At 42.9% G+C, this 13,667-nt stretch overlaps 1 pseudogene; it reads left to right on the top strand.

Moving 5' to 3' along the window:
* Window positions 1-5,912: 5,912 nt before the first annotated feature.
* On the top strand, window positions 5,913-6,030 carry LOC124723953 (annotated as a pseudogene).
* Window positions 6,031-13,667: the final 7,637 nt, after the last annotated feature.

Here is a 13,667-nt window from a genome sequence, read left to right as displayed (position 1 = left end):
ATCGTCGACCTAAATGCGAACATCCGTCTGGACACAATCAAGGAAGCAGTAAGTAAACGGACGACGAAACTGCGCCACAAGAGTGATGTCCTGAAGGACTCTCTACATAACATACAAACTCTATGCCGGACTGTTCCTTTACCATGGCATAGGTATAAGGCACTACTTTCCTCGGTACAATAGCACTATGACGCCATTACACCGGTTGAAAGTACCTTACGGAAAAAGGCTGCTCACACAGTTCCGAGTTAGGAGCCAGCTACACTCGTAACTCGTCAATCGCAACCCGCCGCGATCTGCTCGAACGCTTCGCTCTACACCGTACCGTCTACGCACTGCTTCACTGTGCTCCACACGGCGCGGCCCTCACGAACGCCGCTGCTACAGCCACTCGGGACGAGGCTTTCCTCGGAATTGGTATTACCCCAGTGAACTTTGTTTCTGTTATTCCCTAGTGATAATGAACGATCCTATTGTTAGTAGAACTAAACTTACCTGTAAACTCGTGCTGTGAATAAAGGTTTCGTTACTTCAGCCTGGGACTCATCACTCATTACAACGTGCATCGGCTAACACGGGTCTTAGCAGTGAAGGCGAGGACAACTCTTACTGTAAGGCGATGAAATTATTTACAAAAGAAATAGGTATATCAAATATTATTAAAAACAGATCGTATCATCACAAAACTTATATAATATTATTTAATTAAGAGTAATTGACTTGAAAAATTCAAATTCTAGTATTCCAATGTTTGCTTTGTTCTCTGCATTTGTACTGCACGAGAACCAGTGTATTTCACAGGATGATGTCTGCCGTAACAATTAACAACACGTAAAAATTCGAAGCATCACCAGCAAAGAGCGAGGGCGCATACGTCACAGTGACACTTTAAGTTTGAGTTTCATTAGGAGAAGCAACCCGGTCCACGTTGCTATATACCTTGCGATCAGGCGTTAATTTCGCGGCAAACCAAGCGTATCACAGCAGTTTATCGGAAGGTGGAGCCTGCAATTGTTTAAGTATCCGGCGTGTACTTTATTTTAATTGCATCGCTTCTACTTGTGCTTTCCGCTTGCTGTGTCATGAGAATAGGGCACTTGCGCAAAGCAAGTATTCACTTGTCAATAGACGTTTACGTTGTAGATTTAAAAGAACGCACACATTTTCATGGAATTACTATTAATGAACATGTCGACGTTCCGAGTTCATCGGTAACCAGGCCGTCGTACAAGGAGGGATAATTTTGCCCACTTCACAAGTCAATAATGTACAGAAGTGTTTCCACTTTTACGTAAGGTCGCACAACTGTCCTAAAGCTGATGATAGGTTTCTTTGTTTCAGTAGGCCGACAGCTATATCTGGAACTTTCTCACCTCAAAACGATAACATAATCTTACTATTTATTTATTTATTGTTCCGTGGGACCAAATTAAGGAGAACTCTCCATGGTCATGGAACGAGTCAATACATGAAATTATAACACGATTGTATAAACAGACAAAATGAAATATAAGAAACATATTCAGGCGACAAGTCGTAAGTTTAAATGAAGAAAATCAGCAATGTAACACTGGAATTTAGTTAATTTTTTAGCTCTTCCAGGAGCTCCTCGACAGAATAGAAGGAGTGAGCCATGAGGAAACTCTTCAGTTTAGACTTAAAAGAGTTTGGGCTACTGCTAAGATTTTTGAGTTCTTGTGATAGCTTATTGAAAATGGATGCAGCAGAATACTGCACTCCTTTCTGCACAAGAGCCAAGAAAGTGCATTCCACATGCAGATTTGATTTCTGCCTAGTAGTAACTGAGTGAAAGCTGCTAGCTCTTGGTAATAAGCTAATACTGCTAACAACAAACGACATTAATGAAAATATATACTGTGAGGGCAATGTCAGAATTCCCAGACTATTGAATAGGGGTCGACAAGAGGTCCTCGAACTTACACCACATATAGCTCGAACAGCCCGTTTTTTAGCAAAAAATACCCTTTTTGGATCAGAAGAATTACCCCAAAAGATAATACCATACGACATAAGCGTATGAAAATACGCGAAGTAGACTACTTTTCGTGTTGAACTGTCACTTATTTCAGATACTGTTCTAATGGTAAATAAAGCAGCATTTAGTTTCTGAACAATATCCTGAACATGGGCTTTCCACGACAGCTTACTATCTATCCGAACGTCTAGGAACTTGAACTGTTCCGTCTCGCTTATAATATGCCCATTCTGTCTGATCAAAAGATCGGTTCTTGTTGAATTGTGAGTTAGAAACTGTAAAAACTGAGTCTTACTGTGATTTAGCATCAAATTATTTTCCACAAGACACGAACTTATTTCATGAACTACATTACTTGATACTGTTTCAATGTTACACACAAGATCGTTCACTACCAAGCTGGTGTCATGAGCAAACAGAAATATTTTTGAATTACCTGTAATACTAGGAGGGAAATATCATTTATATAAGCCGGCCGGAGTGGCCGTGCGGTTCTAGGTGCTACAGTTTGGAGCCGAGTGACCGCTACAGTCGCAGGTTCGAATCCTGCCTCGGGCATAGATGTGTGTGATGTCCTTATGTTAGTTAGGTTTAATTAGTTCTAAGTTCTAGGCTACTGTTGACCTCAGAAGTTAATTCGCTTAGTGCTCAGAGCCATTTGAACCATTTGAACCATTTATATAAATAAGAAACAGCAGTGGTCCCAGCACCGACCCTTGGGGAACGCCCCACTTAACAGTGCTCCATGGGGACTGAAAATCACTACCACTCTCAATATTGCGGAGAATTACCTTCTGTTTCCTGTTCTTAAAGTAAGAGGCAAAACAATTCTAACCTACTCCTCTTACTCCATAATGGTCCAACTTCTGCAGTAATATTTTGCGGTCAACACAGTCAAAAGCCTTTGTTAAATCAAAGAAAACACCTAGCGTGAATTTAAATGCTCCAGTAACCTTGTATATACAACCGTCTCGATAACTTTAGCAAACACCGATGGCATAGAAATAGGTCTAAAATTGTCAACATTGTCCCTGTCTCCCTTTTTATAAAGTGGCTTCATTACCGAGTACTTTAATCGGTCAGGAAACTGACCACTCCTAAAGGAAAAGTTACAGATATGGCTAAGTACTGAGCTAACATACATAGAACAATACTTCAGTATTCTGCTAGATACCCCGTCATATCCATGAGAGTTCTTGGTCTTTAGTGATTTAATTATTAACTCAATCTCCCTCTTGTCAGTATCATAGAGGAGCATTTCAGGTAACAGCCTCGGATCACTTTTATCTAAGAGCGCTATATGATTCCCGGTTGGGACTAAGTTTCTATTTAATTCACCTGCTATATTCATAAAGTGGTTATTAAATACTGTACATACATGAGACTTATCAGCAACACGGACATTCCCACTACACACTGATTCTATATCCTCGACCTGTCTCTGCAGACCAGCCACGACTGACCATATGGTTTTAATTTTATCCTGAGACTTAGCTATTCTATCTGCATACCACATACTTTTTGCCTTCCTAATAACATTTTAAGCACCTTACAATACTGTTTGTAATGGGCTGCTGCATTTAGATTTTGACTTTTTCTAACGTTTTGATATAATTTCCACTTTGTTCTATAAGATATTCTTATGCCTCTAGTCAGCCACCCAGGCTGCCTGTTTGTGCTAGTACCCTGTCTTGAACGTTCTAACGGAAAGCAACTTTCAAAGAGCACGAGAAAATTCTTGAGAAAAGCATTACATTTATCGTCTACTGTATCAGCACTATAAATATCTTGCCACTCTTGTTCCTTGATAAGGTTTACAAAGATCTCTACAGCAACTGGATCAGCTTTCCTGAACAGTTGATAACTATATTTAACATGTGTCGCAGCACAAAAATCTTTTAGAGTTAAAATTTGTGCATCATGATCTGCAAGGCCATTCACCTTTTTGCTAACAGAATGCCGTTCTAGTAATGAGGAATGAACAAAAATGTTGTCTATGGTTGTTCTACTGTTCCCTTGCACTCTCGTTGGAAAGAATACGGTTTACATAAGATTATATGAATTAAGGAGGTCTACCAGCATCCCTTTCCTTGCACAATCACTTATACAATTAATATTGAAGTCACCACATATAACTAACTTTTTGTATTTCCTATAAAGTGAACCAAGAACCTCCTCTAGCTTTAGCAAAAATGTTGTGTAATCGGAGTCTGGGGATCTATAAATAACAACAGATACAAGTTTAGCTCCTCTAAATTTAACCACACCTGCACAACATTCAAACACCTTTTCAGTGCAGTACTTTGAAACATCATTTGACTCAAATGGGATGCCGTTTTTCACATACATGGCTACTCCTCCACACCGCAAAGAGCTCTTAGAAAAGCTGCCAGCCAACCTGTATCCTGGTAAAGGAAGCCTCTGAATTATCTCCTTATTTAAGAAGTGTTCAGATATACCAATAATTTCAGAGTCAACATCTATAAGATGTGAGACATTTTGTTTGATCCGTACTTATAACTACAGTAAATCAGGTTCGAATTTAGGAATTATAGTGGAGGTCTGAAATTGAAAGAATGTTGCTTTTTCCAATAATTTGTTAAATGTTCTGCTAATGTAATTGGCGACAGGACGCTGCCGAATTCTGTGTTCCCCTTGACAGAATTGCACCAGACGTTTGAGACTTTGATTTCGAAACTGTCGAACAGCAATGAGGCTGTTGCAGCCACTGCCGCAATGCTCGTGTAGTAACCATATGTCCCTTGTTTCTAGCCACTGTAAAACGATTGAACACCAGCGAATCGATCATTTTATATATATCTCGAGTCGACCCTCCTTTCGTCACCTCGGTCTCCCAACGTTATAGCTGTTATGTAATTGGCAGCTTGCCTATTCGTAGACTGCCCAGTACCGATTAACACTTTCTGGGAAAAGGTTACCTACAGTTTTCGTTTGTCTGCAAGAAGTCAGTTGCAGATTTGGTTCTCGATTCCAACTAGTCATAAAGCAATTGTTGGAACGGCAAGAGCTGTCATCAATTTTTGGACAAAGCGCATGTAAAAATGAAGTAGCTTCTGTACATTACTGACTCGTGGTATCCGTAAAGCTATCTCTCCTTGTACGATGGCCTGGTTGACGATGAAAGCGTAGTATCAACGTGTTCATTAAAAGTACTTTTCCCAAAGCGTACGCCGTTACGTCGAACCCACGAAGAATAATTTTACTGATAGGTGAAGAATTACATTCGCCCATTGCAGAAGTGCCTATTTTCACCTCACGGGAAACTGAAATCACAGGTAGAAGAATACAATTAATAAAATACACGCCCAAATCGGTAATCAATTGTAGGCTCCAGCTTTCGAGATAATACTATGATATGTTTGGCACTGATATGCTTCGTTTGCCGCGAAATTATCGCCAGATCGCTTGTTATTCAGCAATGTTATCGAGGTTCATTTTCTTAACGACATTCAAGCTAAAAATATATGACTGTGTCGTATGCGCCTTCGTACGTTGCTGGTGGTGCTTCGAATTTTTATGCTGTGAGCATTTTATGGTAGCTATCACTCTGGGAAATACACTGGTTCTCTGGAAGTATAAAAGTAAAAATCGAAGCAAAGGCTGACATACTAGAATATATGTTCTTCATATTCAATTACTGCTAATTGAACAAGATTATGATTTGTGATAGTAAAATCAATTTTAATAAGATTTCAAATGCTTATTTCTTTTGCAAATAATTCCGTTGTACTCAATGCCACAAAAAATGTTGATGTCATTGATGTCACGTACTTCCTCGACAACAAACGAGAACAACAACAATGTAAGATTAAATTTAACCATGGAGACCGAAAATTCGAAACCTCTGCTCTTACCTATTACGCTACAGTTTCAGTTAGGTATCTGAACATATGTAGGCAACGGCCTTGCCGCAGTGGATACACCTGTTCCCGTGAGATCACCGAAGTTAAGCGCTGTCGGGCGTGATGCGCACTTGGATGGGTGACCATCCGGGCCGCCGTGCGCTGTTGCCATTTTCCGGGGTGCACTCAGCCTCGTGATGCTAACTGAGGAGCTACTCGACCGAAGAGTAGCGGCTTCGGTCAAGATTACCATCACAACGACAGGGAGAGCGGTGTGCTGACCCCACGCCCCTCCTATCCACATCCTCCACTGAGGACGACACTGCGGTCGGATGGTCCCGATAGGCCACTCTTGGCCTGAAGACGGAGTGCTAATCTGAACATATGTGGAGGAATGGGAGCTTGTTCTTCCTCAAGAGCCGAAACCAGTGAAGGTGGTGACGTTGGATGTTCTAAATCATCACAAAGGTCTTCCACGCATTGCAGGTCGGGACTCTGTGCAGGCAAGTCCACTTTCGGAATGTTACTGTACACATACAATTGCCTCACAGATGATGCTTAATGACTGGCTGCATTGTCATACTGATACATTGTCTCCGAACTGTCACTCTACTGTACTCAGTACACGATGCTGTAAAGCCGGCCGCTGTGGGCGCGGTTCTAGGCGCTTCAGTCCGGAACCGCGCTGCTGCTACGGTCACAGGTTCGAATCCAGCCTTGGACATGGCTGTGTGTGATGTCCTTAGGTTAGTTAGGTTTAAGTAGTTCTAAATCTAGAGAACTGATGACCTCAGATGTTTAAGTCCCATAGAGCTTAGAGTCATTTGAATCATTTTTGAACGATGCTGTAAAATGTGTTGATTTCCTTCAGCACTTGTCACTTTCTTAAGCGAAATAGGTAACCACACCCTAATGATCCGAATTTAGCTACTGACTTAACCACTAATGTCTCCAGACATTCGCCAATCCCCCAAGCTTTTGCAAAACCCAAACCCTTCCACCGGATTGCCACCGGGCATAGCGTGCTGTATCACTCCAACTAATTTGTTTCGAACCATCCATTGTCTAGTGGCGCCGCTCCTTACACCGCTTAGCACTGACTACAGAAATGTGTGGAGTATGAGGAGCAGTTCTTCCACTGTACCCCACTGTTTTTAGCTTCTTAGGCACAGTCATGGTGCTAGGTGGACTGCTGCTATCACTTTAGATCTCACGAGTGATTCCTTTCGTTGATTTCGTGTGATTTTATACAACCATCCTGCGCACTGCACTTCGGCTCCTGTCCGTCTGTAGTACGTAAGGTGTGCATGACCTTGGTTTAGCTATAGTTGTACCTTCGCGCTTCCACTTCAGAATCACATTACCAACAGTCGACTTCTAGAAGGGAAGAATGGTCCATAATGGATTTGTTACTCATGATGGATTTATCACATCCATTGACTAGTCCACGTTCGAAGTCTTCGATCTCACGTGATAGACCCATTCTGATGCTACTGATTCTCTGCTGACTATACAATACTTCTTGCTCGCTTCCGTTCTGGCGGGTTCGCCTCCCATAATATCTACTGGTGAATTCCTCATTGCATGGGGGTTCCCCAAAACTTTTGACCAGATACTGCATAAGCTGCCCAGCCACGCTACAAGAGCAGAAAACGACACTGACGGTCGAGCAAATGACGTCCCACGCTCTGCCGCTGACGACCCTCACGTCCATCATGAGATAGAGCCACAGTGGAACGCAGTCGCTGACTTCACAACTAACAGGAGAGAAACTGCCACTTCGCTCATGTTTCTCACCGATGTTGCTTTCCATATATGCTTGATGCTCAAGTGGCTAGGACGAACGACGCTAAATTGCTTATGTCAGTAAGTGCATCTTGGCCGAAGCAAGTATTTCTTACGTTTTTCTTCCAGGAACGTTCGTACAAATCAGCGTGGCAGTAATTCGATGAGAGAGTGCACAAACGAAGGCGGAAGATTTCTCCTTCATAGAACGGCGTTGGTGTGAAACGCTTTTCAGTAAACTATGTACCGATATTTGACAGTTTACATTCCACTGTGATGGTACGATACTCAACGAGGCATTTCTAGACTCTTGTAAAAACTTTACTTTTAGGGAAGATAATTCATATCCGATAAATGATTATTTACGTAATATATCAACATTTTACAGTCTTTGGCTAGTTTTATGTACTAGCAGATACAATTACCGTAACGATTTTCTACTAACGCTTGGCAAGTTAAATAGTCTCCGAGACACGTCAACTCGCAGTGCTCAGGCGTGGATCCAAATGGGAGGTAGGGGAATCATTCGAGTCATGAAGCCCCCCCCCCCACCCTCAAACACATTTTAGTAGGAGCATTTATATTTTCGCATATAGGGTGATATAGCTGCCCTACCGATGTCATTTTATGCAACCCACAGTATTAAACCTAGCCTTCAAAAACCACTCGCGAGATTCTCAAATCCTCTCGGTCACTACAAACAAAATAATAATCCTACAGAAAAAAAACTGATCAAGATCTTTTCGTAGGAAATTCAATGTAGTTAAATTTTGTACTGGTATACGTTGTCGTTAGAGGCGGTAACTTTTAAGTTATTCAAGAAAACCGTATAAAAGTGACTCAGCCACCACCAGTTCGGATTTCTAGTATGTTCTTCATGGCAACCCCACCTACCACTGCACAAAAATTTGCGATTGGACGAATTATTTCCCACATTCGACATTTTTTGGTCTTCATCGATTGGCCCTATTACGTCACCGGCTCAGTCGAAATCTTACAAATGGTGAAAGTGGCGTCTGTGTAAATTTTATCTAACGGTTTTGTGAATTTCAACAGCATAAAATAAACAATCACATCGCTGTATTCATCAGGTCTTCTGATTACGAAAATGCTGTGCTTATAAGGGTTCAGTTTGAGTCGAATTGTCAACGTAATTAGTTATAGCGTAACATTTACAGAAGTCGTTTTTCTGTCATTATCCTCACTAGCACGCTTAAATTAATATTGTTGACGAGGTAGCCAACTATGATCTTGGCGTAATAGCCCAATCAGTAGAGACCAAACAGGTCAAATATCGGAAATAGTTCGTGCAGTCGGAAATTTTTGTACAGTGGTAGGAAGGAGTGCCACGAACAACATACTAGAAATCCTGACGGGTGAGGGATGAGTTGGGGGGTGGGGAGGGGTGAAAGTGCGTTTCAGGGTCACTTTTGTATGTTTTCCTTCAATAACTCGAAAACCGTGGCCTCCTGCAGAAACGTAGCCCAGTACAAAATAGAGCCACACAAAATTTCCTACAAGAACGCCCTGTTCATTATTTCTGTAGGACTAGTGGTTTGCGAGTAGGGAGCGAGAGAATATGAAAATCTCGCGTTTGTTTTTTGAAGGTCACATACAACATTGCGGTCTGCATAAAACGACATCGGTGGCATCAGCTGAATCACACTGTATATCAATTTCCAAATTTCTCATCTAACTGAACTAACCAGAAAACTGAGAGTCTCGAAAATGGCAAGCAGTTCTAGAACTTAAAAGTTTCGACTAACACAGCATGTTTTTGAGTTGCTTGTGTGAGAGCCTGCTTACGTGGAAAGGCTTGCATTACGATCCGCTGCAGAAAATATTCCAAGTATTCGAACCAGAAAAAAGGTGCATTTGCACAGGCTGACCTACCTCCCGGCTGCCTACAACAAATCCAAGACGGTTCGTGAACCTACAGGTAGAAACTGCAAACCCACGGAAGTTAAACAAGGAAAGACTGGAAACGGAAGGACATACACTAAATAGAAAAATAAGAGGAAAATTAACTTTCTCAACATAGACGGAACTAGTATTTCCCTCATTTACGCGCTCATATAATCATAGTTTGCAGAGTAGTGTTCAAAAACTTAGTGATTAGTGAAACAGTGGTAATTGTGATTTTATATCATGAGGTGGACAAAAATACGGAAATACCAAGAAAGGAACACATTACCATGCCTAATACGGTGTATGGAAACATCTGGCAATAGAAACATATTCCAATTGTATCGAAATGGATAAACATAGGTCCTGTACGGTTTCCAAAGGAATCTGATAGCATTCTTCCCGAAAATAGTGAAATGCTAAGATAACGATGATGAAGGTGGATAGCGATCACACGCCCTTCTATCCAAATTAGACCACAAAGGCTCAATAACAACATCATCAGGTGACTGCAGTAGCTAGTGGAGATGAGAAAATTCATCCTTGTGCTCGCAAAACCAGTCTTAGACAATGTGAACTGTGTGTGTCGTCTTGCAACAGGGCATTCGTACTGGAGAACAAACATTGTACCGTGGAATGGACCTGATCAGCCAAAATGGCCACATAATTGTCGGGAGTAATGTGATCTTGCAGAGTAACCATGGGGCCCATGGAATAGCACGACATGGCTGTCAAAATCATCACCGAACTCCCGCCATGTTTCATTCTTGACAGCAGTCTGCATCATCGGCTTGGACGACGTACGGCAGGCGTAAACTTGGCCTGAAGTTGGAAAGAGTGTGAAACAGGGCTCATCCGACAAAATGTCGTTCTACCGTTGCTCCGTAGTCCAGGTTTTATGGCTTCGGCACCACATTTTACTATTACTGGTAACTGCACAGCCGACGTGTGGTTTTGAAATTCCAGCTCGCCCAGCAATTCCCTGCTTATGGAGCTCCCTTCGCGTAGGTGCTGACAGTGTACGCGAGCGCAGTCACTTAGTTCTGCACTGACTTTTGCAGCTGTCGTCCTCATCTTTTTCGTCACAATCGTCTTCGACGATCGTCTCTCACGATTACTCAACATGATATTTTTTCCCGTTTTCCCAATGTTCTGTATAAATTTTCGACATGCTGCCTCTTGAAACACCAAATACTTTGGCTAGCTTCGTTAAGGATGCACTCACCATACGCGCACCAACAATTTGCTCCCATACAATGCACTCAGAGCTACACAGCTGCTTGCAACGGACATTTTTGGACTCGGGTACGTCGCAAAAGGCCATTGCTCACAACGGGATGGAAATTTGCACGTCTTCAGTGAGTTAAACAACGCGGATACTGGACGGCAGGTGATGGAAGCTTTTAATGTGATCTGAGAAGTCATAATTTTACCTGTTTTCAAGTAATGCAAGGAGTCGAGTGCGCCGATGTGCAATAAAGCGGTTGACCCGCAGTGTGCAGTTGGTGTAGTTCACGACTGAGTTGGTTCTATGATGTTTTGGGAGTGATTTTCGTACATGTATCAGGAAGTATACAGAGAAGTTGCAGCATTAGAAAATTGCAGCGAATTGCAGGAAGATCTGCAGAGGATAGGCGCTTGGTGCAGGGAGTTACAACTGACCCTTAACATAGACAAATGTAATGTATTGCGAATACACAGAAGGATCCTTTACTGTATGATTATATGATAGCGGAACAAACGCTGGTTGCAGTTACTTCTATAAAATATCTGGAAGTATGCGTACGGAACGATTTGAAGTGGAATGATCATATAAAATTAACTGTTGGTAAGGCGGGTGCCAGGTTAAGATTCATTGGGAGAGTCCTTACAAGGGAACCTCCCCATCGCACCCCCTCAGATTCAGTTATAATTTTGCACAGTGGATAGGCCTTGAAAAACTGAACACAAATCAATCGAGAAAACAGGAAGAAGTTGTGTGGAATTATGAAAAAATAAGCAAAATATACAAACTGAGTAGTCCATGGGCAACATAGGCAACATCAAGGAGGAGGCGAGCACAGGCGAGCCGTGGTCCCGTGGTTAGCGTGAGCAGCTGCGGAGCAAGAGGTCATTGGTTCAAGTCTTCCCTCGAGCGAAAAGTTTAGTTACTTTATTTTTGCAAAGTTATGATCTGTCCGTTCGTTCAGTGACGTCTCTGTTCACTGTAATAAGTTTAGTGTCTGTGTGTTGCGACCGCACCGCAAAACCGTGTGATTAGTAGACGAAAGGACGTGCGTCTCCAATGGGAACCGAAAACATTTGATCGCAAGGTCATAGGTCAACCGATTCCTCCACAGGAAAACACGTCTGATATATTCTGTACGATACTGGTGACGGCATGTGCGTCACATGACAGGAATATGTTGTCGACCCACCTAACTTGCACACTTGGCGAATGGGTAAAAAGATTTTTCTACCTTGCCCGATTTAGGTTTTCTTGTGGATGTGATAATCACTTCCAAAAAAGTGATGAAAACATAAGAGTGTGTCACATAAACTGCAACAAATGAATGCAACAGTTTCACAGTCGCACAGTTTTCTCTGTGCTCCGTCAAAACATATGTTTTTAACGTTTTCAAATTTTTCCGTGTGTAGACCGTCAAATCCTGCATATATCCAAGCAAATCTGAACATGTCCTGGAATTTTGGAGAGCGAAGTTGATTATGTGTGAGTGCCTGAACTCTGATAATTGTCTGAAAATAAATAATTGAACTTTTCACTCGAGGGAAGACTTGAACCAAGGACCTCTCGCTCTGCAGCTGCCCACGCTAGCCACGGGACCACGGCTCGCCTGTGCCCACGTCCTCCTTGATGTTGCCTATGTTGCCCATGGACTACTCAGTTTGTATATTTTGCTTATTTTTTCATAGTTCCACACAACTTCTTCCTGTTTTCTCGATTGATCTGTGTTCAGTTTTTCAAGGCCTATCCACTGTGCCAACTTATAACTAAATCTGAGTGGGGTGCGATGGGGAGGTTCCCTTGTTAGAAAATGTAGTCCATCAACAAAGGAGGTGGCTTACAAAACACTCGTTCGACCTATACTTGAGTATTGCTCATCAGTGTGGGATCCGTACCAAGTCGAGTTGACAGAGGAGATAGAGAAGATCCATAGAAGAGCGGCGCGTTTCGTCACAGGGTTATTTGGCAAGCGTGATAGCGTTACGGAGATGTTTAGCAAACTCAAGTGGCAGACTCTGCAAGAGAGACGCTCTGCATCGCGGTGTAGCTTGCTGTCCAGGTTTCGAGAGGGTGCGTTTCTGGATGAGGTATCGAATATATTGCTTCCTCCTACTTATACCTCCCGAGGAGATCACGAATGTAAAGTTAGAGAGATTCGAGCGCGCACGGAGGCTTTCCGGCAGTCGTTCTTCCCGCGAACCAACCGCGACTGGAACAGGAAAGGGAGGTAATGACAGTGGCACATAAAGTGCCCTCTGCAACATACCGTTGGGTGGCTTGCGGAGTATAAATGTAGATGTAGATGTAAAAGTTTATTTGTTCTATGTCTTCATGATTAGTATGCTGTGGACACTGCTGTCTTCCAAGAAGGCTATAGCCGTGCTTGCAGGGCTGCACGCATACGTTCCCGGTTTGAAAAACACTCACGCACGTTATCGCATTTCGAGTGGTCTGCTAAATCTCCCCACCTGTTCCCCTAGTAATTGCCTGGTGCTATTTGGGAGAGCGGGTGGAATCGTGTGCTTACGCAGGGATGGTGGCCGGAGGACGGGGGTGGAGGCTCTGCCAGCGGCCGCAGCCGCGTAACGGTCTCCCGTGGGCCCTTTAGACGTCGACTGCTCGCTGTTATATTGATCACACCGCCGCCTCCTTCCCCCGCTGTCGCGGCTTAAAGAAAACCTAGCCGGCCGAGCGCCGCCAGATCACACGCTAAACCTCCACAGTGCTCGGTCCTCTTGTACTCGTACAAGTCGTAAATGTGCATCGTCGGTTATCGAACCCCGCTCGCTTCTGCAGACGTAGGTGGGTTTGTCATAAGGTTTTAGTTATCATCTCGAAAACGTCAACTTGTGCACGTGAAACATGTTGATGTTGTTAACCGTTCACATGGCTG

This window comes from Schistocerca piceifrons, chromosome X (assembly GCF_021461385.2).
Source record: "Schistocerca piceifrons isolate TAMUIC-IGC-003096 chromosome X, iqSchPice1.1, whole genome shotgun sequence".
Taxonomy (NCBI): Eukaryota; Metazoa; Arthropoda; class Insecta; order Orthoptera; family Acrididae; genus Schistocerca; species Schistocerca piceifrons.
Note: the sequence above shows the minus strand (reverse complement) of the source record. Positions and strands in the feature narration are given on the sequence as shown.